This window comes from Sturnira hondurensis, unplaced genomic scaffold (genome assembly GCF_014824575.4).
Source record: "Sturnira hondurensis isolate 20B ecotype Veracruz unplaced genomic scaffold, ASM1482457v3 Scaffold0012467, whole genome shotgun sequence".
Lineage (NCBI taxonomy): Eukaryota > Metazoa > Chordata > Mammalia > Chiroptera > Phyllostomidae > Sturnira > Sturnira hondurensis.
Window position 1 is genome coordinate 2548864 of NW_028085098.1, and position 26160 is coordinate 2575023.

A 26160-nucleotide genomic window follows, 5' to 3' on the forward strand; every position below is an offset into this window, starting at 1 on the left:
GAACACCGGCTATGTGTCAGGCACTGGCAGACACTTGAATATCATGTCATACATTTTAAGACAGTTCTGGATGTAAATTCAGTGAAGTCATTTGTTCAGCAGTGTGATCTCCACACTCTAGTGAAAAACACTGTAGGAAAATAAACTTTTAGGTAGAATTTCTACAGGAATTGGTTATGGTACCCACTCTCTATTTTGAAAATAAAACTATGCCCATTAACCCACAGGCCTCTAGATAACATTTAAACTTCCATCCAAGGTTACACAATTCTAACAATCCCAAACTATACATTTCATTTTAGTAAGTCATATTCTTGTTAACTAAAATGCTTGAAATTTGAGGATCTTTTGGGTATATATGTATATATATTTATAATTTATACTTTGTCACTCAATACTATCACAATTTGAGAATTAGAATTTTCTGATAAAAATGCCTGCATATTGTACACATTAATAAAACACCCATCTCCATGTTAGATTTATATGATAATTTAGAGATACATATTTAAAAAATATTTAGAAATAACCCTGGCTGGTGCAGCTCGGTGGATTGAGTGCTGGCCTGCGCACCAGAGTCATCTGTTTGATCTCCAGTCAGGGCACATGCCTGGTGTGGGCCAGGTCCCCAGTAAGGAGTGCACAAGAGGCAACCACACACTGATGCTTCTTTCTCTCCCTCCATTCCCCTCTCTAAAAAAAATAAATAAAATCTTTTTAAAATACTTAGAAATATATCATACTATAGGGCTAAAATAATTATTTCTTGAAATATGTTCAGTGAATCTAAATATACCATATTTGAAAGAGCATCTTTCTGTTTTAATAATGATTGAATATTTAAAGGTTTCCAATAAATGTTAACATAAGACATGTATAACGTGATTTTAACAGTCTAGCTGCAAAGAATATGAAATATGAGGGATGATAAAAAGTAATGTGATCATCTCTCATCTTATGTCAGGGAATGTTGACAATATTGAAAAATGATTATTAGTGGTTAGAATGCACTTTTTAAGTAGACTTTTCCAAATAACATTTTTATAATCAAGTGGGTTAACATGTAGATTTTTTTCTCAATCAAAACTATACATTGTAAAAGCACATCTATTTTCAATGCTTCAATTCTTCACATGGAACACCTCATATGTGAAAGTTTGGCAGCACACTGGCTAGTTATATGGCAATGGAAAAAAATTACTTCCTGCTTTAGAAGAAAATAGAAAAGTTTTCATCATGGAACCTAGCAAAGTATAGTAAACAACACTGGAAGGAAGGTCAGTGAAACTGCTGACTGTGCCTAGAAATATCTGTCTCCACAATCCCTGCTCATCAGCATGAGGTTGAGCCACAGATGTGGGGCCATAGCAATTAAACTTGGTAAGTTGGCAGGGAGGGCCAAAAATGCCTCATTTTTGTTAACATATGTGAAGATGCTCATGATCTGTCAGAATCTGAATGCTCTGAATATGATCCACTTTCTCCTAATATCCAAGACAGGAAGGCAGAAACCATCTGTTGGATGACCAAGGTAGAAATCACATTATAATGTGAGAAATTAACCATAAGGTCTGAGTCAGTTGGACCATCACTGCAGACCTGTCACAAGCAGAAAATAAACTCTGACGAATGTGCTCCATCCTCAAGATAAAAGCCAGTCTACCTCAGACACAATATGTTCAGTTCCGTGTATAAACTTAATAAAATTGTAGAGGCCTTTCTATGGGAATGACTGAAATTGTCTGGTGTTAAATCAGTGTTGGAGCAAGACTTGCTGCTCATTGTAACTGAAGTACTTGATGTCACCATGAAAATAGAGCCATTGATCATCCAAATCCTGCTTTTGGGAAAATGTGTACAGTGGTTGTGCTCTCCAGTGCATTTAGATCTACAAACTGATGCCTAGGTGAAAATAAATTATGAATATAGCAAGTAAAAGAGACATGATTTTGATGGCGTGCTATCAGCTAAATGCAGGTGTGGATTCCAGTGGGTGTTACAAGAGTGCTGTGAGTAGAGAAATGTAAAGTTGATTAAGACTGGTTCTTTTTTTTCCCTCCCAACATACACACTCTGCTCCAAAACCCTGTGCTCATAAAACTTCTAAAACATCTACCACTCTTTCTATGTCATTGTATCTTCACGTTTTTTAAGGCTCACCTCACCTTTCTACAAATGATGCCTTTGTTGACTAGCTCGGCTACACTCATCACTGACATTTTCAACTTTAAACCAGGTTTATGGCCTGCAGTATACTTTTCTGAATTGATTATGTTCTATAATGTTTGTATCATCTCAAACATTATTGATTTCTGAAAACATTTCTGAAATCATTTCTGATTTACCTTGCTCAGGGGTAAGTACCCATTATCTATAAATAGTAACTTTTTATTTTCTAAATGTACTTTTGGGCTGCATTTAATAATTCCACAAATTCCCTGAGGTAATGGACTCTACCTTTCTCTTCACCGTATCTCCAGTATCTGTCTAGCAGAGTATTGGCACAGAGGTGTTGCTGCATAAATATTTGTTCAACGAATGAAGACTTTAGCAGCCCTGAAGATGACCAAGGGCAAAAGTGTTGTCAAATAAAAAACAAATTTAAATTTAAGTAAAGAGAAACTTTATTCAATGGGGTTATTGTGACTGAGAAGCAGGACTATAACAATAAAGTGAGGGGTCTTTGCAAGTGGGAGAAAAGTCAAAGAGAGGGCTTTGATTCTCTGACAGGCTATAAGGACCATAAAATCTGTAAGTGACTCAAAATTCAGGCAGGCAAAGGTTTCTCTTTTATAGGAAGGACTAAATAAGGCAAGAAAAAATCAGGTTTGAAAAAGTGAAATAAGCAACCACCTGATCTTAGTTAAGGACAGTATGTTGTGAATTCTTTTTTAAAATATAGTTTATTGATTATGTTATTACAGTTGTCCCATTTCCCCCCTTTATTCCCTTCCACCCTGCACACCCTCTCCCACCCATATTCCCCCCTTTAGTTCATGTCTATGTGTCATAAGTTCTTTAGCTTCTACATTTCCCATACTATTCTTGCCCTCTCCCTGTCTATTTTCTACCTACCATAATTCTAAGGTTTGCTCAAGGGTGAATCAAAGTCAAAGGAAGGGGCAGGGTGGGGGGTGGCAGCAAGGAGTGAAGCAGTGATTAACTAAAGTTAGGTCAAGTCAAGTTAGGTGACTTGACAAAGTCACCTAATGCAGGTATATTATCTGTATTGCTCAGTAGGTACAAACAATTCTGCTAACAATCATATAAGGCAAAGAAGAAATTGCCAGTGTCTTTGTTTGGTGCAGCCATATTTAAGAAGAAAAAAGCAAACAAAATATAACCAGAGACATTGAAATTAAGAACAATCTAACAATAGCCAGAGGGTGGGAAGGGGACAGTGGGGAGAAGGATTTTCAGGAACCACTACAAAGGACAAATGGACAAAACCAAAGGGGAGGGTGGAAGCCAGGAAGGGAGGCAGGTTTGGCTGGGGTTGAGGGGGAGTGGTGGGGAGAAAATGCAGACAACTGTAACTGAACAGCAATAAAGTAATTTTAAAAAGAAAAAGAAAGGAAAAGGGGACATCTGAGTGTCTTCTCTAAGTCGTAAGGGGAAGGGGAGTTCTTTGCTTTCATTAAGCTATTTCCTGAAACACAAAAGACAGAGGAAATTCATTACCCATTGCTGCTTTTCAGTAGCAGGCAGGTAAAATTAATATTGTCTAAAGTGATAATTTAGTCCAAAGACCTCAGAGATTCTTACCACTTGCCAGGAACTGTGCTTTTTCTGAATCTGACTTGTTAGAGATCTACAGTGTAGCTTTAATTTGGCTAAGTTTATAATTGAGAGACAACTGTCCAAATGGAAGGAAAATCAAGAGTGAAGATTTTAAAGAAAGAGCAATGAATCATCTTAGAAAAAAGTTCAGTCAAATAAAAAATACATATTTAGAAAAAACCCTAAATGTCGAAAAAAATGTATCATTTCTGGGTGAAAAAGGTATTTTAAAGATGAATTTGAAAACTAAAAAAGAGTGTTAGCCGACTACATGAAGAACGAGAACTTCAATGAGTCAAAAAATTATTGTGATTCATCTTTCCTCTTCTCTATGTTGTTTGTGTTCCAGTAATAACCCTCTACTAATCACAACACAGGGCTCCCACCATGTTCTAGCTGCTCAATGATACTGGTCTGTTGTGGCACCAGCCAGGGAGCAGAAGGACCCCCTTCCATGGTCCCAGCTCACATCAGACTCTCTAACATTGTTTCCCCTGTTACTGTTCCAAACTAGCAAGGGTAACAGTTCCCTTCTGTGGCTAATCCTTGGGTGTTTCATTATCCCTTCTTTGGTCCTTTAACCGTGTGCATAGCTTTGTAAACTTTTAAAAATTAAATTGTTTGGGTGTACCATCTGTTTTCTGCGGTTACCCAGACTGAAACATCACAACCGAAACTGCAAGTGACACACTCAGAAAGAAAATGCAACCTGTGTTATAGAGGAAGAGCTCCCACTAATTTTCTAGGGGCTATATTATAGAGTTCTTAAAGCTATCAGGAAAATTAATGACAAATATCTCAATAAAATAAACAAGGGACCAGAACATTAAAAAATTAACATAACTAGATAACTATGAAATAAACATTAGTGTTCTTGAAGTGTGGGCAGAATTTTATGTCATGCAAATTGCTTATTTTCTGAATCTTACCAAGAATAACTTTTACTTATATAAGGAAAATTAATATATGTAAACAGAGTGTAAATCTCACACAGGTTTGCTTTAGGCATTTATAATAAGGGCCAATTCAGCAACCGTTAGTCCTTTGTAACAGCTGCCCTGAAACACTCACTTCTTATGCATTTGGTCAGTCCCTTGTTAGTGAATCCATAGCATCTTGCACATGCTTCTTTATAAGCTCATTTTCCCAGTATATGATTGCTTCTCTGCTGTAAAGTCCTTGAGGCCATGTTTTAATAATGTCTGGAACAAAATCTGTATTCAGTAAATGTTTCTTGAATGTTTAATTATGGGAATATGAACAGTGAAACAGAAGAGCAAGGACGAGAGGCTGTGCTGGTGGGTTCCAGCGGCACTTTCGGTTGTGACTGGGTCTGGAAATATCTGGAGCACCCTTGCATACAAATTAGAAATTTAGGGTCAAAATCACTGAGTGATGAAAGAAATAGGCTTCTGAGCAATATGTATGTACTCATTTATTATTACCTGAGTCATTTCTTAGTTAAAATCATTTACATTATTAACCTTTGTGTGTTTGCTTTTAAAAAGGCCAAATCTTGCCAAAAACAATGACAACAAAAAAGATAACATGTTTTGCCTTGTTTTTTTAAAGTGTGCACATAACAGTGAAGATGTGCATGTGTGTGTGTTGAGAGGGATACAAATCAGGGCAAGACAATTGCCAGAACCCCCACTAAACTTTGTGTTTCATCTAAAGCTGCTTCTTCACTTCTCCCTCTTCCTTCCATCAGCTCAAACCAGGACCTACCTGTGCAAGGAAGGGCATTCATGGACATGTGACTCCCATCTCAGCCAAGCTGGCAACAGAACAACCTGGCCCCGTGTTTACATGGAGGGCCTAACATCCACCACAGTCGCTATTAACCATTGCTGTTGTCACTGCGAAGGGGCACATTGTCTAATGGAAAAGAAAAAAATTCAAAAATTCATTGGAAAATCTTACATGGTAGACACTTACTATCTGTGTTTCTGGTCTTTGGTTCTACACAACCAACTATTTGTTTTCTTTAAGATAAATTGCTTTGACTTATCCTAGTATTTCATACTGACTTCTGTTCAAATAATGTTTTATCCAAGTTGTTGAATTTAGCAGCTTATTCTGTTTTATTTATTTATGCTGATTTTTATTCTTCTGATTTTTGTGTTTTATTGAATATAAGAAGTCTTTCCAGAAGGTAACCAGCCATGTAATATGAAAAAGAGATGTTAATTGAAGAAGATACAAGATAAAAAAAACATTGTACATAGGACAATAATGCCTCAGTCCCCTTCCAAGTAGTCACCTTGGGATATAACATAGTTCTCCCAATCACCACTAGCTGCCCCATCATATTTTCCTGAATCTCATCAATGGTGTGAATTTTCTCACCTTTCAAAGGTGATTTTAGTTAAGGGAAAAGTCAGAAGTTACAGGGTATCAAATTTGGCCTGTAGCGGGGCTGAGTCACCTGGGTGATTTGATGTTTCACAAAAGACCTCTGCACAAGAAAAGATGCATAAGCAGTGCATTGTTGTGATAAAGCTACCAATAACCACTTGCCCATACCTGCAGCCTTCTCAATCATCCAAATAGTTTAAACAGGGGAATAGTTGAGCTTAATGCAAAATCTGGTGCAGATTCATTACCCTACTTGCTCGGTCATTTTGAATGTGACAGCCACACAGTACACATGTTCACTCAATGACATCTATTGCCCCCACTGACTAGTAGAGTGAAGTCATCATTGTTCATGCATGCATATTCCAGTCTACTCTCTTTGGTTGCCAGGTTACCTCAATGTCATGCAAATCTTTCTCATTATATGAATAATGGAAGGACATTTTCTCAAAAGACCCTATAACACAAAACTGAGCGTATCATAACTGTATGGTGTAATGAATTTTCTTTTATTTTGAGTAGTAATTTCTATGATAATATAACTCAATTTATTGATTGACTCAGCTATTATGAATAAAGAACCTATATATTTCTATAAAATTTTATATGTAAACAAATATTTTAATTGCTCTTGATTAAATACTCAGAAGTGGGATTACTGTATTATACAGCAATTACATATCTATGCAAAACACTATAAACCACAATTTTCCAAGATGATTTTATAATTTTACACCAGCAATATTTAAGATACTCAATTATTTCATATTTCTACCAACATTTGATAAATTTTTTAAAAATAAATTTAAACTTGCTAATGAGTGTCAGATGGTGTCTCATTAGAGTTGTACTTTGCATTTCCCTGATGGCTAATGAACGATGAACATCTTATCTGTCTACCAGTCATTCATAACTCTTTTCTTGTGATTTTTTCCCATGCTTAAGTCTGGTTTGTTTGTTTCTTTATTGAATTTTATGAGTACCTTATATAACTGGCATACAATTTCCTCATTAGATGTGGATTTTGAGTATTTTCTCCAGCCTACAGCTTTTATTTTCATTTACTTAGTAGAGTGTGTTCTAAATCATGAAAAGTTTTAATTTTGATAATGTACAATTTAGCTAATTGTTATGGTTTATAATTCTGTTTTCTAATTAAAAAATTTTGTTAGCCCAAAGTTTTCTCGTAGTGTTTCCTTCTGGTGTGTACACTATGAAATATCTATTTTACATAAGAGAAGGCAGTTACAGAGGAATAGAGGAACAAATAGACGAAAGATATTAAAAAAACAAATAGCAGCTAAAAATCTTATCAGTGACCCCATTAAATGTAAATTGATTCCACTGTTTTGTTTTGTTTTTTTAGCAATGAATGAACTTTGAAAATATTATGGTAAGTGAAATAAGGCAATATTCTTTATGATGTAATTTAATTGAAATGTTCAGAACAGGAAAATTTTTAGAGACTTAGAGTGGATTTGTGAGCTTTCCAAAAATATCTTCTTTATTGAGCTATAATTTGAATACTCTACAATCCACCACATCCAAATATACAATTCAGGGTTTAGTATACTCACAGTTCTGCACCAATCATCACTGTCTCACTTTGAAATATGTTATTCACCCTCATTCTATCTATTTTACCAATACTATATATTTTATATCTACATATATTATAAATCTATATATATAGGTTTATAATAGAGTTTATAATAGGTTTATATATACATAATATATCATTATATATATAATGTATGGGATAAGGCAAATTAAATGCACTGTTGTAAGATTCTTAAATAGTAATTCGTGTGTGATAGGAACTTCGAAGAGGAAGGTCTGGGGAGTGGCAGCTGATGGGGAGTTTCCTTTTGGGGTGATGATGCCTTTGGCACCCCTGGTTAATTTTGTTGGACCCTGGACAAGATGTAAGAAGTAATAGGAACTAAGGTAATAAAACTATAGTATGAAATTTTACACTTATCCAGCTAGGATCAGGTTGTGTTAAATGTTTACTGTAGGTATAGGGGCTAGAGATTTCAATTCCTCTAGTATTCTTTTTGTCTTTCCTATTATTTTGGGGTTACCCCAAGATCTCTTTATTAAAAAGAATCTGTGCTCTGCAAGTTTTTCATTTATAACCACTTTTACTATAGTAAGGGCACTGCTGATGCCATGGTAGAATATGGGGAGATAATGTTCTATAATTCCATGATTAAATCCCAGGCTTTAGCGAGGCTGTGTAGCTCTTTTCCACCACCTTAGGAGAAACAGTAAGGCTTAAGCATACTCGATCCCCATAATCGCCTTACTCTCAGATTGGATAAGGCTCTCTAATTTCTCTTCCCCTGCAGAGCAGGTCTTTGTTAAGGAGACGGCCCTAAGCACAACTCCATTATGAAGGGTCGGGGGGGGGGGGGGGATTAAGGGGGAGGAGGTTTTCTTCTACTCTTCTAGGTTCTCCTGGCTGGTCTAAGAATTAAATTGACATGAGACAGATTAACAGAAGAGAATAATCAAATTGAACTATGTACATGCATATGGGACCCAAGATTTGAGTTTCTATGCCATCCTGACCTCAGGAGAAGGGGTAGTGGTTTGGGATTCCAAAGAAGAGGAAGGCAATTCACATGAAGATGGAAAAGCAGTGTTTGCTTCAACAAATATTTGCCCGGTTGTGCAGAGACAAGAAGGGGATGCAGAGACAACAAGGCCACAGAGTGGACAGCACTGATCTCTAGGTCCTGTGGAGTCTCTCCCACCACACCAAGTGTATATTGTGCTATAGTTATGTATGCAGACAGCTCCCTTCCTGGAGAAGGCCCTTATCAAAATTCTGTTAGACAGTAAAGGAGAAGTTCAAAGTATCTTCCTGAGTCTTTTGCTTCTTAAAAATAAAATAATCCTATTGTCGGAGAAACACACAATGAGGTGGCATATGTTGCTTCCTTACCTATATTTCTAAAGTGTTGACTTTGTCTCTTCTCCACCCCCCCTAAAGATAATATTTTACTTGTCTCTTCACCATGAGAACCTGGTAGTATTCCAGGAAATAAAATCCATATCCTGAGTTTTGGAAGCCCTCAAAATATTGGGCCCTCTGAGTTTCTCATTCTCATGAGAGTCCACACTCACAACCCAATAAATCATCAAAATTAACATTCAGTTGTTTCTCTAGTTTGTGGCTCTAGTGACACTAGTTGCCCCATCATAAACCAGCTAAGTTGATCTTGACTATGATTCTCCATATTCTCTTTTCTTGCCATATTTCTAGGGTGCAGTGTGTACTGTGGCCTCAATTCTCTGAAAGCATTTTTTGGACACATATATCAATGCCATTGCCCTCCTGCTAGTTATGTTTCATGAATCACACTTGCTGCATGTGATTTGTGGACTGCCTTGTTCCTTGCTGAGTTGTCACAAGAGGCCCCAATTATGACCTATAGCAGAGAGAATATGCCCCTGTGAATATAAAATATTTCAACCTTTGTCAGTGGCAACCACTCTCAGGCAGCAACTGGCTTTGGACATTTCTCTGATGTCCATCTCAACTGATGTGGACCTTTGCTGCCTATATTAATACCAGTGGCCTCTTTTGCTGTATCATTACAATTTGGCTTCTTATACCAATATACCTGAAAAGAATCAAAGCTGGTATTCTGAGAACATGTTCTTTACTAGTTTTACAAATAAAACTATGGAGCCCTGGCTGGTGTAGCTCAGTGGATTGAATGCGGGCCTGCGAACCAGAGGATCGCGGTTCGATTCCCAGTCAGGGCACATGCCTGGGTTGCAGGTCAGTTCCCAGCAGGGGACCCATGAGAGGCAACCATACATTGATATTTCTCTCCTTCTCTCTTCCCCCTCTAAAGATAAATAAATAAAATTTTTTAAAAATGAAATAAAACTATGGAATGACATAAAATTATTGATATCTCTGTATCGATAATTGTGAAAATCTATAATCCAATTGATATTAAGAAAATGAAATATTATCTTTGTCTCTAATAAAATTTAAAATTCCTAAAGACTAGGAATCTACTATTCTCCCCACCCCTTGAAAAGGTTGTAGATGCTTTAAGAATGACTATATAAATTTCACAATTAATTTTAATTTTTAAATCAATGCTGCATTTTCTCTACAGTAAGTAAATATGTATTTTCATACTTGTAATGTGTTTTTTATGCATTAAAATGTCAATCTGACTTACTGGTATAATTTGTCATGTTAAATGCATACAAACCCCAGACAGAAATTATTGTTATAAGTGCCTGTTAATGTGAAAATGAGGATTCTATTGCTTCTAGCCTCTTATAATAATGTCAGCCCCTATCAATCAGCAATTTGTAAAGATGGAAAAATGTTAGCTTACTTTCCCCAGCAGTCTATTCCATTGCTTATAATTTCAAAAAATATGCTTTCTCTTTTTATAAGTGTGTTTGCCATACAAAGTAATCTGTCAATGAAATTTGCTCTATGAAATTGTATACACAATATTGCAGATTCCTGTTTTTGCTATAGCTACTTATTGAAATGTACTTTTTTTTGAAATTTTTGTCCTTAAAGGTAAGTAATCACACTAAATACCAACAGATGGTATGAAGTCAAAAGTTATTGATTGCTAAACCCTACTTTAGTAATTGGTATAATTATAAAGTTATTAACTTTGTACTTTTTCTCTGTGATTATCAAAAATACTTTATATCTATAGGCATGTAGAATTGGGGGCAAGTAGGGAGGATTAGAGGATGCAAGATATTTCTAAACATCAAAGACTTGATTGAAAAAAGAGAGCCACAAAATACTACTTCATACAAGTGTTGAGATTACAAACATATTTTCAGATGTAAATCATACAGATCCAATGGGGGAACAGTTTTTTTTCTGTTTTAGTTTTCACTATATTTTTTTGTTTTTCTCCATTATCATTGACTCCCCATACCCTCTTCCACCTCCACCTACTCCTCCCCACTTAGCAATCACCGCACTGTTTTCCATGTCCATGAGTTCTTTCTTTTTTTCAAAATCAGTACTATTTCATGAAGGAGGGGATGCTAATCCCTGCCATATAAAAGAGGTAGTATTTTGTAATGCCTCGAACCATTCTCTCAAACAATAAACTACATGATCATAAATATCACTGAAGAAAAATCCATCATCTAGGTTTTCAGAACATAAAACACAATCTTAAACATTCAAATGAAAAATATAATTATATTAATACAAAATGTGATCTTTATTCCACATTCATATCTTAAACATATTTACTATTTGAATTTAATTCCAAAAAAAATAAATTGCTGAATAAATTACTTAGATTCTTAACTACTGTCCAGTGAAAAACCATTTTCTTGATACTAATTTCTATAACAAATTAAAATAGATTTCAGGATATAACTTATAAGAAAGAAAGTAAGGGAAAAATTTCCTTACTTTCCTGAGTGATGAGTAACTGAGACTAGTTGAAGAGAATAGGGAATATTGACAATGAAAAGCCAGTAATAACTATTGCAAACTTTCCCATCTTTTTTCCTTTTCTCTTGAAACACTTCCAAAAGTAGAACTACTTATCAGTAGCTACCAAGCACCTGGGGAATTTTTACTTCCTACAGCTATATAAAGTCAGAGAGATATTTATTAATGACCCTGGTAAAATGTCAATCTATCTATTGCATTGTCTTATTACACCAATATGTTTTCACCCTCCACTGGGTAAAGGCTTTACACACACACACACACACACACACACGCACATTCACTTATGGGACTTGTTTTCTATGATAGACAGCTGTTGCTTCACCCAATTTCCCTCATTAATCTATGTTCTTGTTAATGTTATCGAATTATACAAGCAACAAAAAGTAAGATGGAAGTGAAATATAGGAGGCACTTTTTATTAGATAACAGAGCTGGAAACAAATTACCTTGAAGTAATTCAAGGGATGAAGTGTGTAGAAATTGTCACATTCTGTAAAGAAAGAAAACAATGACAACTTTAGGTTATGTATGGGGAAAATATTCATAATTGAAAATCATGTAGTAGACTCAGAGATCTTTCTCAGGACAGAACATCCACACAAAATAAGATAGTAAACCAAGACAAAGATATCGAGAAATTAAGCACAAATAATAGAGATCTGGCTTAAGAATTAGGTGAATATTAGTGATAATCAGTTAAACATTGAAGGGATGATGGAAAGGCCATAAATTCTATTAATACATAATGTCAACAGGACTTTATAGAAAGCCCAAGAAGTGAAGATGAGTAAAAATTGAATGGAAATAAGAAACTGAAGAACTTGGAAACACACACAAAAAGTTTGTGTGATACTAAAGAAAGAAGAAAAACAACACAGTTTGAAAATGATTTGCCATTACAAAACAGCTATACTCTAGAAAGGATGCATATAGGCATTTCTCATTTTGCTCACAAGATTCACTTATGACCTCGACCTTTTTTTAAGACTTTATTTATTTATTTTTAGAGAGAGTAAAGGCAGGGAGAAAGAGAAGGAGAGAAACAATGATCCATTGCCTGTTGCACGTGTACCAACCAGGGCCCAAACCTTCAACCCAGGCCTATGCCCTGTTTGGGAATCAAACCAAACCTTTGTCACGTCCATCAGTGCTCTGACCTTGTTCTTTACTGCTGTTTGCCCAGAGACCTGCACTGATAACTATGGACTGTGTTACCCAGATATCCTTAATGTCTGTCTTCTAATTGTCCATACCCCTGAAAGCACAGGTGGGAGACTGGATACTGAGAGGAAAAGAAAGTCTTTGAATATTTCTTCTCCCTTTTCCTGCTTTGGCACTGCACTCCTAGCAAATGACTGGCCAAATGTTTGCCTCATTGTATTATCTGACACGTTAGTCCCCACCTCTCTAAAGCTCCAAACAAATCACAGGAGGCACCAGAATACTATTCTGCCCTTGGATTCTTCAGGTCTAAGAGACAGTAATGGTTTCCCAAAGTTGCTAATATAAAGGCCTCACAACATTCGTGTCTTTTCTTTACCCTGCCTACACTGTGAAAGTAGGACTTTCCTTAAAGTTGTTTCAGTTGAAACATCTGATTGGAACTCTGGAACCTAAGTATCTTTTCAGTACATTCAACAAAAGTCAGTAATAAGACATATTCAAATGAGGCAAGAACACTAAATATGAGAGAAGAAAAAAGCTCTAAGAGTTATTTAGAAATTAAAATGCAGCTGGAAAAACAATTTTTTTAAAAAACTAAAAAACTAAATTGGCAAAATGCTTTAAAACCCGTAGGAGTGCACAAAATACAGCATCAGATCTGCACAAAAATATCAAATATTAAATCAAATATTTTAATCAAGTGATTAAAAACCAGCTGAACTCTCAAAATGCATATTCAAATGAAATACATAGGCACATATACACAGTATAAAGAGCAAAGGATAACATAAAAGTAACTAATGTGAGATAAAATTAAATGGAAAAAATGCAAAAAATTATGTAAAGGAAGAACTTTCCCCCAAACATCTAATTTGTATATGTTAATTATTTATTTTTTACAATGATATTATTTTTGACACAATACAATTGATAACATATACTCCAATATGTTGCCATTGAGACTGTATATTGTTATAATTTTTTCAGTTTTTTTATTGTTCAAGTACAATTGTCTGCATTTTCCCCCCTAAATCACTAAAAGGTTGTGATTTAAGCACTAAAGAAGGAGCTCCTACTCTTTGCAACAGCATAGATGGATCTGGAGAGCATCATGCTAAGTGAAATAAGCCAGGTAGTGAAAGACAAATACCATATGATCTCACCTATAAGTGGAACCCAATCAACAAAACATACAAGCAAGCAAAATATAACCAGAGACATTGAAATTAAGAACAAACTGACAGTAACCAGAAGGGAGATAGGAGGGGATAATAGGGAAATGGGGAAGAGTTTTCAGGAGCACATATAAAGGACACATGGACAAAAACAAAGAGGGGTAGGATCCAGGGTGGAAAGTGGGGGTGGCTGTGATGGGGGAAAATAGAGACAACTGTATATGTTAATTATTGAAAGTACCAGATGAAACTGATTTATTTAAGAACTAGCTCTATTCTAGTTTAATTTTTAATTTTATGACTGTCATAGGAGAAACAATCAAGTTACTTTCAAGGGAAAAGAAAATAAAACAACATAGGCTATATCACAAATTAAAAAACACATAAAAAGCTTTTGAAAGTTAAATAAAATATTTAGACACAAACATTTTATACCACACTGGATAGTTGTTAATATAGAAAACTACTTAAATTACCTGAGCTTTATTTCTTCATCTGTAAATGTGGCTAGTAATATTTCTTTCCACATAAGTTTGCTGTAAAGATCATTTTAAGTGTATAAAATGCCTGGTATTAGACTTTGAACTTCATTTAGTTTGGTAGGAAGGCATGGATTTTATAGCTTTTTAAACCTCTAAATAAGTGATTTGAAGTGCTCTGATCAAGTACCCATACATATAAGCCCTTCTATCATTACTTTTTTCATCCTTGTGTTATTTACTTTTTATGCTATTTCATGTAGAAAAATAAACTCTTCCTGAGAAAATGTAATTTGGAATATTTAGCATATTATATTCAAGTTAGTCTGGAACAATTATAAATTCTAAATGCAATCATGTATTTTTGCTTTTTAGAAATATATTTCCCCAAGAAATTTTAGAAACGTTTATTTCTTATGTAAATGTTCCTTTTATTTGAAAACTTTCTTTTTGAAAAGTAAAAGAGAATGGTGCATATTCTGCATTCTAATCACTTTCTAAGGAAACAGCCTCTGATGACAGCAGGAAATCCTGTTTCATAGACAGTTCTGCGCCCTGCATGCCTCTAAGACAGCTGATGGCTGGCCTTCAGTTTGACACATCTTCCACCACTGTGCTTCTGGATTGGACTTTAGAGGGCTGGGTTAAAACCACTGTTCTGCCTGGTTATGTCACCTTTGACAAACCTGTTTATTATGTGTTCTCTTCTTGGAAAAAGAAAATATATATCTTAAGTTTGGGATTGAATCAAATGAAATAACACATGGAAATGGTTCATAAACTATAACTGTTATGCATCCATAAGGAATTATTATTAGGTTAGTATATGTTGGCTGTTGATATAGTTTTCTGTAACTGATAAGAGATATTACTAGTCACATTTTTCAAAAAAGTAGGACATGAGGTCTGGCTCCGTGGATGGAGCACCAGCCTGCAAACCAAAAAAGTAGGACATCATTCTCATAAAAAAAATGTACTTAAAAAAGATACAGTTTTATTTTTCCATGATTAACTCAATTGTATCTCTGCTATCACACACAACACTTTTTTAGAGAACAAACACACTTTGATTTATTTATGTTTCAATAGTTTAAATTCTCAAGAGTTACAGACTCCACAAGTTGTGTGTCCCATGATCTTAGCAGAAAGTTTGCTTCAGAAATGGGCTCAGCCATGCCTCCTGTTTCAGGTTACCTCACCCCAGATTACCCTCCTGGCTTCCTTTGCTTTGCCATCAGGAGTCGCTGTGCTCTTCTTTGCTTGGTACACAAGCACATCTCTTGCCTAGACAGAATTCAGTTTCTTTTCAAGCATAAACACCTTCAATTTTTAAGAAGATCTGTGCGTTCCCTCTGATTCCGGGTCCCCATTTATACCTGGCAAAAATGACCTTGGACCACAGCCTTCCAGGTGTATTTATGTGAGAAGCCCTGCTCCCAGCAGACCCACACAGGCTCCAAAATGGTGGAAAGAGACAAGTAAATCTTAGAAAATAATAATGTTTAATAATAAAGCATTTAGATTATAAAGTATATGGTGTAAGCTATCACTTAAGATTAAGCACTCGACCTCAATTATCTTAAATATTTATATCACAAACTAGTCATTGAAGTAGCACCTGTACTGTCATTGCCTGACCACTGAGGTGAGTCTTCTCCAGTCCTGAAACTGGAACTTACACCATCAACCCTCCACTTCTCCAGCCTTCAGATTTGGACCAGAACTCCCATCATTAGTTCTCCTGCTTCACAGGCCTTCAGAGTAACATTGGAACTACTCCACTGGCTCTCTCAATTTCCATTTGCAGAGAGCACATCAGGGGACTCTCCGCCCTATAATCACATGGCTAATTCCTAATAATAAACCCCTCTCTCTTTTTCTTTCTCTCTCTCTCCATATGTACATGTATATACGTTATTTCTATTTCTCTGAAGAACCCTGAAAATAACTAATATAGATGAAACCTAATACAAATTTAGGGAACAGAAAATTGACAACTTTATCACTAAATACCACTACAAAGATTATTATTTTTACCCAAGATTAAAATAAAATTTCATGCAATAAATATTTTATTTCTAAATTTTCTATGTATGTTTGAGATGATAAAATAGACAAGGGTTATGTTACTTCTGCACAAGTATAATCAATATATGAGAGTCTAATTAGGTCCTGGATATCTTATTTTCTTCTACTTATTTTATTATATATAGATTTGATTCTCCTTTTGGAGGAAAATAGTAAATTTAATAAATTTTTAAATAACAAAAATTCATTTTTTAATTATTTATTTACCAAATGTATGGGTGTGACATTGGTTAAAAACATATATCTTTCAGGTTTTTATTACATGCGTATACTCTTTTTCTATTCTTGTTATCATATTTATATCTGGCCTCTCATATTTGGTTAAAAAGGTTTTGAATGAATTTGAGAATTCAAACACCTATCAAAGTCAATTCTGCATGTGCTACACATGCTTCTGTTAATAATACAAAGGGACAATTGTGCCATTTATTATATAATTTATATAATTCAAAACATTTATTTTATCAACATTAATATTTTAGTCCTATTTCAGTTAATATGAAGAAAAATTACTTGTGTGTGACCATAGAAGTAATAGTGTTTTTTTATTTGAATCTTTGTAAAACCTTCATGTGTGACATGATTTGTTATACAATTTTTTAAAGTTTCACCCTAAATGTCCCATAACCAAAGACAGCAACCATTCCCCCTATACAATTCCTAAATTCAGTTATTTTTATTCTTATAAAAGCATCCTTAGAGTTAAAATAAATAAGTAGTATAAATAATACCGGCATAGACACACTACTAATTATTAAGGCAATTATTAATTTTGATTTATTTGAGGGATTCTTTAATTAACCTCTTCTGTAATTGAAATCTCTGCTCTGAAAGGATGGGTCAGGGTTTTCTTTACTTTGTATCCCTGTATCTACCAGAATACTTGTCACACACAGTAGGCACTTGATAAATATGTGCTTACTAAATAAGTAAAGAAATAAATCCTTTACATAATTATTAAGAACAAGTCACTGTGCTTTATTATTAAGAACAAGTCTCTAATCCTCACAGAACCCTGCAAGGTAGGTGCAATTGTCCTGTTTAGCAGACCAGGAAACAAAGTGATACTAGATTGTTTGTCCCCACAGCCATGAAGGAAAAAGATCTTCCCTAGTCAACAGTGCCCATCTATGCCTACTCATTCATAACTTTTCACACACATAGATGTGAGACGCTTTAGGAGAAATTCTGTTACCTAAATTCTCTGCATAGCTCTTACTTTGTACTTTCCCTAATTTATTTGCTACCATTTCAGAAATATTAATGATCTTATTTCCATTACTATCAATGGCTGCGAGTTCATTTGTAATCTGACAGTCTTGCATCAATTCAATTAAACCTTTTTAGTTCTTATGAGCTAGATATTATCCTGGGCACTAGAATATTTTAAAAAATGAATCTGATTTTTACCTTGTCTTCATTAAACTTATATGCTAAATAAAATGATCATCTTTGGTGAATCAAAATACCCCTGAACAATTTGAAAATCATGTTTATCCCATAGCTACTTTCTTGAAAGGCAGTTTTATTAACTTTTTTGAGGCAAGGAAGAATTTTCAGTGTAATAAATCTGAGAGTATCTATGATAATGAATATGTGATACCTAACACAGTGCCTGACATATAGTAAATATATAATAATTAGTAGTTGCCTAATTCAGTTCACATCAGGCAGTTATGTGATCACAGAGATATAAATTGGTAAAGGAGTCTAAACAGAGATGTGTAAGTGAAAATGGATGGAGGTCGTCTGTTTAGTGTAGTGTATAATTTCATAGTTTTTTTTGTTTTAAAGCAATTTTCATCATGATCAACCTTGAGGTGCCCCATCCCATTGCTACTGCATTTAGAGAGTACACAAAGCAAGTCCAAGATAGTGCAGAAAGAACATAGAAAATGTCAGTTTTAGCTTATATTTATGCCACTCTTATTTTAAGGAAAAAAAATCCAACTAAATTCTAGCATTTTTTTACATTTGACAGAAATGAAGATATTTTGTGAATATGTATTCAAAGTGAAGGCTAAGCTTCATGTTGTAATGTGAGAAATCTCAAAGAGACCTGTAGGTATTTGTTATTCACAAAATGTATCCATTCTGATTCAGCTTAAACTTGCATATAAAACAGCCAGAGGCTCAGGAGACAGTCACTGAAGGGTAAAGTATCAAGAAAATGAAAAGAATGGTTAAGAGAATAAAAGCAAATATCTGTACCTTCAGCCATTTATCTTTGGTGAAGATATTCAATAAATCATAAGAAAGGAGAAGCAAGTGATAGAAGGTAATATCAGAGCCACATTAACTAGTACCTGTTAGGTACCAGTTAATTTGGGTTGACTTTGCAGAAAGAGCTCAGTCTAGGATTCTGTCTTATGGAATGCACAATCTGGTTGTATTTTGTTGCAAGTATGTTTATCTACAGTTTAATTACCTTACATAAAACATTCCATAGAAGACATTCAGTTACATTCAATGAATGTAATATTTTTTTTTACAAAATTTACCCTCAGGGCTACCTTATATAATAGTTTGCCATCTTATCAATTCTAGCCCTGACTATATATTATTTTTCAGATCAACAAACCATCATCAACTATCTACAGTCTGGTTGGATAGTCTGGCTTTTCTAATTCTTAAAAGAAAAAAATGTGCCCCTGTTTCCAGAATTGTAGTTAGGACTACACGACATTCTGCCCAAGCATCAGTGGCTTTGGGAATGATCATTTACCTAAAAAAGAGGCTGTGAGTGAATCCACTGCCCATTTTCTCTGAAATGTATAAATTTTAAATATATTTATAATTTTACAGTTCCATCATTATTTGGTATCATATAATCATTTCTTTACCTAGTATTTTAGTAAAAAATAATTAAAAGAATTTCTTTTTTTTTTGCCTACTTCTTGTCATTTATTCTCTTTAAAGCACTCTATCAGGATTTTAATTTGTGATACCTTACTCTGCAATATCAAATTATTTTGGATTTTTAATCATTTACTTTGTTATGTTTTTCAGCTAAAAATTGATAATGAAAATATTTTAGTTATTCAAAGTTCTTTTTTTCAGCATATGATACTTTATTATTTAAAGAAAGGTAAAAATGCAACTGAAACACAAAAAAGACTTCTGCAGTGTGTGGAGAAGTTTCAACTAGGCTATGACTAATTGAATGTGTCAAAAATGGTTTGTGAAGTTTCTTGGTACAATTGATATTTTCTTCGCCAAGTAAATCCTTGCTGTGGGACTGTCTTATGCATTGAAAGATGTTTATCCACACTCCTGGCCTCTACCCACTAGAAGCCAACCTACTTAAAATACCCGAATCAATAAAGTTATTGGTGAAAATGAAAAGTGTGTCTTTTATCTTACAGTAAAAACTGAACAGACATTTTGGCCAACCGAATAATTTCATGGGAGCAGTTGATAAGCAGAAGAATACAGGAGGTAGGCAGGGCCTCTCTGCACATTTAATTCCATTTACCAGCTTGTCTCCAACACGTGAAACTGTGTTCCTTTGGAAATGCACCTTCTTCTCTTAGTGGGTTTCAGCCAAGGCCACATCCCCCCATGCCAAGTGGCATTTGGCAAGATCTGAAGCAATTTGGGACTGTTGCACCCATAAGTAGGGCTGTTACTGGCATCTTTTGAGTGGAGGCCAGTGATGTTGCTAAGTATCCTACAAGGCACAGCACTATCCTCCCAGTGGGTTAGTCTGCTCCAGTGACCAAAAAAGGCATTCCTTTTAAGCTGGTGGGGGAACTCAATGTTTGCTTGCTTGTCTCATAAAGTCAAAGTTCTTAATAAACTGTAAAACAAAACAACAAATCAGGTGGATAAGGAAACAACTGAAAATAATTAAAAATAAGTGAGACGAGATATGAAAGAGAGGAAAAAAGAAAGAAGAGTTTCTAGAAAATGCATAATGTTAAATTGTAAGATTAAAAGCTTTTATTACCTTTTTCTCTAAAACGCAGCTGAACTTTAATTTTAGTAATTTTGTTTTTCAGCAGAAAGGACAGAGTGAATAATTTTAGAGACACAAAGCAGTTAAAAGACCATCTGGTTATATCCTACAATGTTCTAAACTAGCAAGATCAATCCATTCATTCTATTTCCTGCTTATAACAATGTGTTGCAAACTCACTTTTTAATAAAATCTTCAAAATGTGTAAGTAAAGTAAGAGTGTTCTACTGTTACTGTCACTATTTAACTAGATATTAATAAAGGAGAGCAGAGGAAACTAGACATTAAGGTTAATAAATAGAGCAATATAAACCTGTTTTCTTCACCAGAAAGCTGTAGGTTTACAGTCCAGGGGATTATAGCAATTCAGGTTTTTGTATCTGGCAATTCAGTCACTCCTTGAACCATCCTATAAAGTCCAAAATACCTGTACTATAAAATATCTTAAAACTTATGTACATTATCAAATATTTTAAAGCATAATCTAAGCAAGAAAATATATTACATGAAAAACATTGGCTGTCGTAAATGTAATCCACAATCTGGGTCTGGAAATGATATGGTATTTCCTTACCACAATGGAAAAAAATCTAATAGCATAATTTAACCAGTAACCAATGATTTCACTGATGCATTGCCAGCTGAGTCATTTACTCTTTTGTTTTTCTGGTGGTAGTAAAGTACCAGGAGTGAAATGATCTTAAATTAGACAATGTGGTATAGTAGATAGAAAAATAAACGTTATGTCAGGAGCCTTGAGTACTAATTCTAGTTTTACCACTAATTTTCCAACCAATGGTCTGTTTTCCACCACATTAACCTTCCCTGGGTTGTCTTAACTTTATCTAATTAATAAAAGGACAAAATTATCCAAGTGAGCTCACAGCCCATTTATTTTATTTTTTTTTATTTTAATTGTTGTTCAGGTACAGTTTTCTATCTTTACTTCCATCCCAGCCCGCCCACCCAGCCCTCCCCACCTCCCATTTCTACCCCCGCCTAGTTTTTGTTCATGTGTCTTTTATACCTGTTCCTGTAAAACCTTCCCCTTTTGCCCTGAAATTCCCTCTCCTCTCCCCTCTGGACACTGTCAGCCTGTTCTCTATTTCAGTGTCTTTGGTTATACTTTCCTTGTTTGTTTGTTTTGTTGTTTAGGTTCCTTTTAAAGGTGAGATTATATGGTATTTGTCTTTCACCACCTGGCTTATTTTGCTTAGCATAATGCTTTCCAGTTCCATCCATGCTGTTGCAAAGGGTAGGAGCTCCTTCTTTCTTTCTAAAATGTGATATTCTAACAAAAACAAGTACAGATAACTCAAAAGTGCCTTCATTGGTTTCACTCAGACCTAGGTGTATTTCAATTAAATGTATAAATTCCAATACAATCTAATGAATACTCTAGCCAGTGTTGTCCCCAGATTTTTTCTATTGTGATGGAAATGTTCCATAGGTACACTCAATATAGTAACTACTAACACACTAGGCCATTGAGCACGTGAAATGCTGCTAGTGCAACAAAGGAACTGAGACTTACGTTCTCTAATTTAATTAATTTAAAAATCAATAGGCATTGAGGCTAGTGACTACCTTACTGGGCAGTACATCTAAGGTCATTGTGTATAATTAGCATACAAAGGAGCCAATAACCTTGCAGGTTAAAGAAAGACAATGCTCATTGGGTCTCTTTTCAGATTTTTTTGTTCCATATTTCCACTTTAATAAAGAACTATCACTTATTGAAATGAGCTACTAAGGAAATACAGAGTGCTAACAAAGGAAAAACATTGGATATAATGGAAGTGATCACCCTCCAATGCTACCCTTTTCTGTGTGCTTTCAATGCCACTTATATTCATCGGAAAGGACCATTTTTTCCCATTAACCTTTTAAGTCAGTAGAGTGATACATTTAACGGTGTTCGGCTCTTTTTTTCTTGAACATACTGGAATGTCATTGTAGCTTAAACTAAGAAGGTACTTTAAAAAGCATGAGATTAATATATCTTTTCCTTTTCTTTGTAGAGGGTCATATAGCCCATTTTTCAGAATGTTGACTGGTATAAGTATATATTAAATGAAATAAACTTTGAATAAATAGGTTAAAATGACTCCATATTTCAAAAACATAAAAATATTATAGAGATTTATCAATTGTTCTAAAATAAGTGAAAATAAAGTTTATTTAAGACACAATTATATAATTAGTAAACCACTAACAAAATATTAAGACAAGTACCTAATATCACCATATTCATTACAGAACTGCTGTTTTACTGTCTTTTTTTGCAAGAATATTGTATATGCTTCAACTCTGAGATGTGTCCTCAGGCTTTCTTTTCATGCAGGAGAATAAGAAACATGTAAGTAAACATGAAAATTTACAGGATTACTTCTAAAGACAAAACCTTAAAATACTTAATAAATCTAACAGATTGCCAACAATTACATAGCCAACAAAATGGTTGGGACTCAAATTATATACAGATGATAGCTTCTTATAAGCATCATATATTTCATTCAACAAATATTTGTTGAATGTCTACCTTGTCCTGATACTCTAAAAATATAGTGATAAAATATCATAATTTCTACCTATAGGAAGTTCACAGCTTAATAAAGGGACAAAAATTAATTATTAAACAATAAGTCATTGTGATGTTTGAGAAAGGAGAGGAAGAGAAAATCTGCATTGTCATGAAAATTAAAAAGTAGACAATTGAATATGAGAATGCTCAAAAATATATATTAATATTTTCATAAATTGGGAAAAGGCTAAAATAAATGATAACTATATGCAATAATTCAGGTTAATAATCAGTCCACAGGAATATCATAGGAGTGGGCAAAAGTAGGTTTATTGTTGTTAGTACATGAAACCGGATTTATGTTGGATTATTATTTATTAAATATTGTATTATTTTTTATACAAACTACTGTAAACTTACTTTTGCCTACATCTGTACAGATGTGAAAAGCTAAGCTAAAAATAGAGCTTTGTGGAAGAGAATATCTTCATGACCTTTATGTATAATTTCTTCATGAAGATTAAAAAGCATTAATTATAAAAATTATTTAAATTGAACACATTAAAATTATGAATCTCTCTTCATTATGGAAGACCATTAAAAAGAAGGAAAGAAAAGTCACTGTAAAGAAATATTGGTACATGAATCACAGGGGAAAAGGGGAAGGACTCACACGGATAAGTATAAAGGACACATGGACAATAACTAAGGTGGGGGGTGGAAATGGGAGGGAGGTGGGGAGCACTGGGGCAGGGGCAGGGGCAGGGCTTGTTCAAGACAGAAAACTGTACTTGAACAAGAATTAAATTTGAAAAAAAAAGAATTAAGCCTGCCTGCTGGCTTCTTGTCTGAGCCTAGGATTTCTCTATTACCAAATAATAGGATCTGTAAAACTCCATTATAATGCTTAGTCCTAGGCAGAAGTAGATGTGGCTTACTGTAAAATGAGAAACTGAGGGACAAAGTAGAAAAGAGGAGAGAAAAAAACAGAACAAAACAAAACAAAAGCCCTAAAATATCCTACTCAAAATAAACCAGCAAATTAATATTGCAAAAAATAAGGGAGGTCCCAGAAAAGAAAAAAACTGAAGGATTTTGTCACCACCAAACCAGTATTGCATGAAATGTTAGATGGACTTCTCTCTATGAAGAAGAAAAATAAAATGTATGAATAATAAAATGGCAATAACTATGTATCTATCAAAAAAAGAAATATTGGTACAGACAGTTCCAGCTTTACTTGTGAGAGATAATCTGTGCTATACATATAACAGAGAAGTGTTTTATATCCAAAATCTTCTTACAAATCAATGAGGAAAAGTCAGCCACCCAATGGGAAAATGGAGGAGACTGGATTAGGGACTTCAATGGAGGAGAACTAAATAGTTAAAAAGAATAAGTACAAAATGATGACAGATTCTCAAACTAATAACCGGGGAAATGTATTGAAAATCACAAAGAGATACCACTACACATCTACCACAGCAAGTAAAAGTAAGTCTAATAGTAACAGACATTCGGGAGGATATGGAGGAGTGGGCATGCACACACACAGTGCTGGGAGTATAGATTGATAAACCCACTGTGAAAAGTGTCTTTGTCTCGTAAAGCTGAAAAAACATACTATGCCTGCCTCAGATACCTGCTCTTGTACACATGCCTAAGGCAGGCATGCACATGTACATTAGAGAACATAAATGAGAGTGCTGAGGGTAGGTTTTTAGCACACTCTCAAATGAAAAACAGCCCATATCCTGTAAGTAGAAAAGTTCGGCTGGGATATTCACTAAATGACATGGTAATATGGGTATGTAATGAGTGAACATGAGTTACAATAATATAACATTGGGTGAAAACATAAAAGTCCAAAGAAATAACACTAAACAATAATGTTTAGGGATTAATATGGAGATGATAAAATTATAAAGAAAAGCTGGGGAGGAAGGACTATTCTCAAATGGACAATTGTGGTTTACTTTAGGGTGAGGGGAGGGTTTTTGTTTGAAAGAAAATATTATTGTTTGTTCTGGAGTGTTGTTTGTCTACTGTTTCTTGTCTTAGAGAATTGAAAGGATTCAGAGGACTCCATAGCGTGAGTATAAGTAAGCCTTTAATGAAGGTGAAGGATATGGCCCAGCATGAGAGAACGTACGTATGTGTAATCACCCAGGTACCATGCTTTCAGGCATCGTCCATAACTTCTTTCTTACAGAGCAGGGTGCCTTTTGTGTTGGGAGTATGACCCACCGACATAGGTGCAAGAAATCATGGTTTCCTGAGAAATATGTAAAACCAAAACTCTGCAGTTGGGTCTTCTATACTCTGCTTGATCATACAATGCATACAGGCAATGTAGCTGGTTAAACCAGGTGAAACCATGGGTCTACACAGTCCTAACCAATGTGGACAGGCTTGTGAAAAGAAATATAAACTTGTGTATCCCAAGTTTCAGGGAGTTTCCCATTTTAAATGAACATGTATACCACTACCTATCCTTAGTTCAATTTAGGATTCGCTCTTTGGGTTGTACATTCTAGGGGTTTGACACATACATAATGTCAAGCATCCATCATTACAGTATCATACACAATAGTTTCACTGCCATAAAAATACCTCATGCTCCACCCATTTTATTCTTACTTAAGCTACATGTCAGTATTAAACTTCCAGATGTCTTCAAAGATAAGAGTATAGCTGTTTCATCTATATACATTAACTCTTACACAGGTTGTAGTTATATGCATGTGTATATATGCTGGATGTGTATGTTACACATACTTTTTAAAATTAATAATTTTAAAATAGTTTTAGATTTATAAGAAATTGAGCAGAGAGTACAATTAAGTACCCATGTATCCCCACTCCTCTGCTCAAAACTTACTCCACTAGTAAATCATATCTCAGAATTATAAATTTGCTATAATTGGCTAACCAATATTGATACATTATTAACTAAAATCCATATTTAATTTTGGGTTCACACTTTGTGTTGTACATTCTAGGGGTTCAACAAGTACATGAAATCATGTATCCGTCATTATAGAACCATACAGAATAGTTTCACTACCCTGGAAATTCCTCATGCTCCACCCATTCATTCTTGAACCTATCTCCCTGCACTTGTGTCAACCACTAATCTAACACTGTCTAATTTTGAT

General features: G+C 34.6%; 1 long non-coding RNA gene across 2 annotated transcripts in view; it reads right to left on the reverse strand.

Moving 5' to 3' along the window:
* Positions 1 to 26160, reverse strand: part of LOC118997051 (uncharacterized) — a 65957-nt gene that overhangs the window by 27218 nt on the left and 12579 nt on the right. Inside the window, exons 1-3 of one of the 2 annotated variants that reach the window (XR_005068595.1) lie at positions 16298 to 16308; positions 12061 to 12104; positions 5509 to 5658 (exon numbers count right to left, since the gene is read on the reverse strand). This is a non-coding gene — a long non-coding RNA (uncharacterized LOC118997051). Of the gene's footprint in view, positions 1 to 5508; positions 5659 to 12060; positions 12105 to 16297; positions 16309 to 26160 lie in introns of those variants that run through there. The other variant, XR_005068596.1, reaches the window with a different exon arrangement.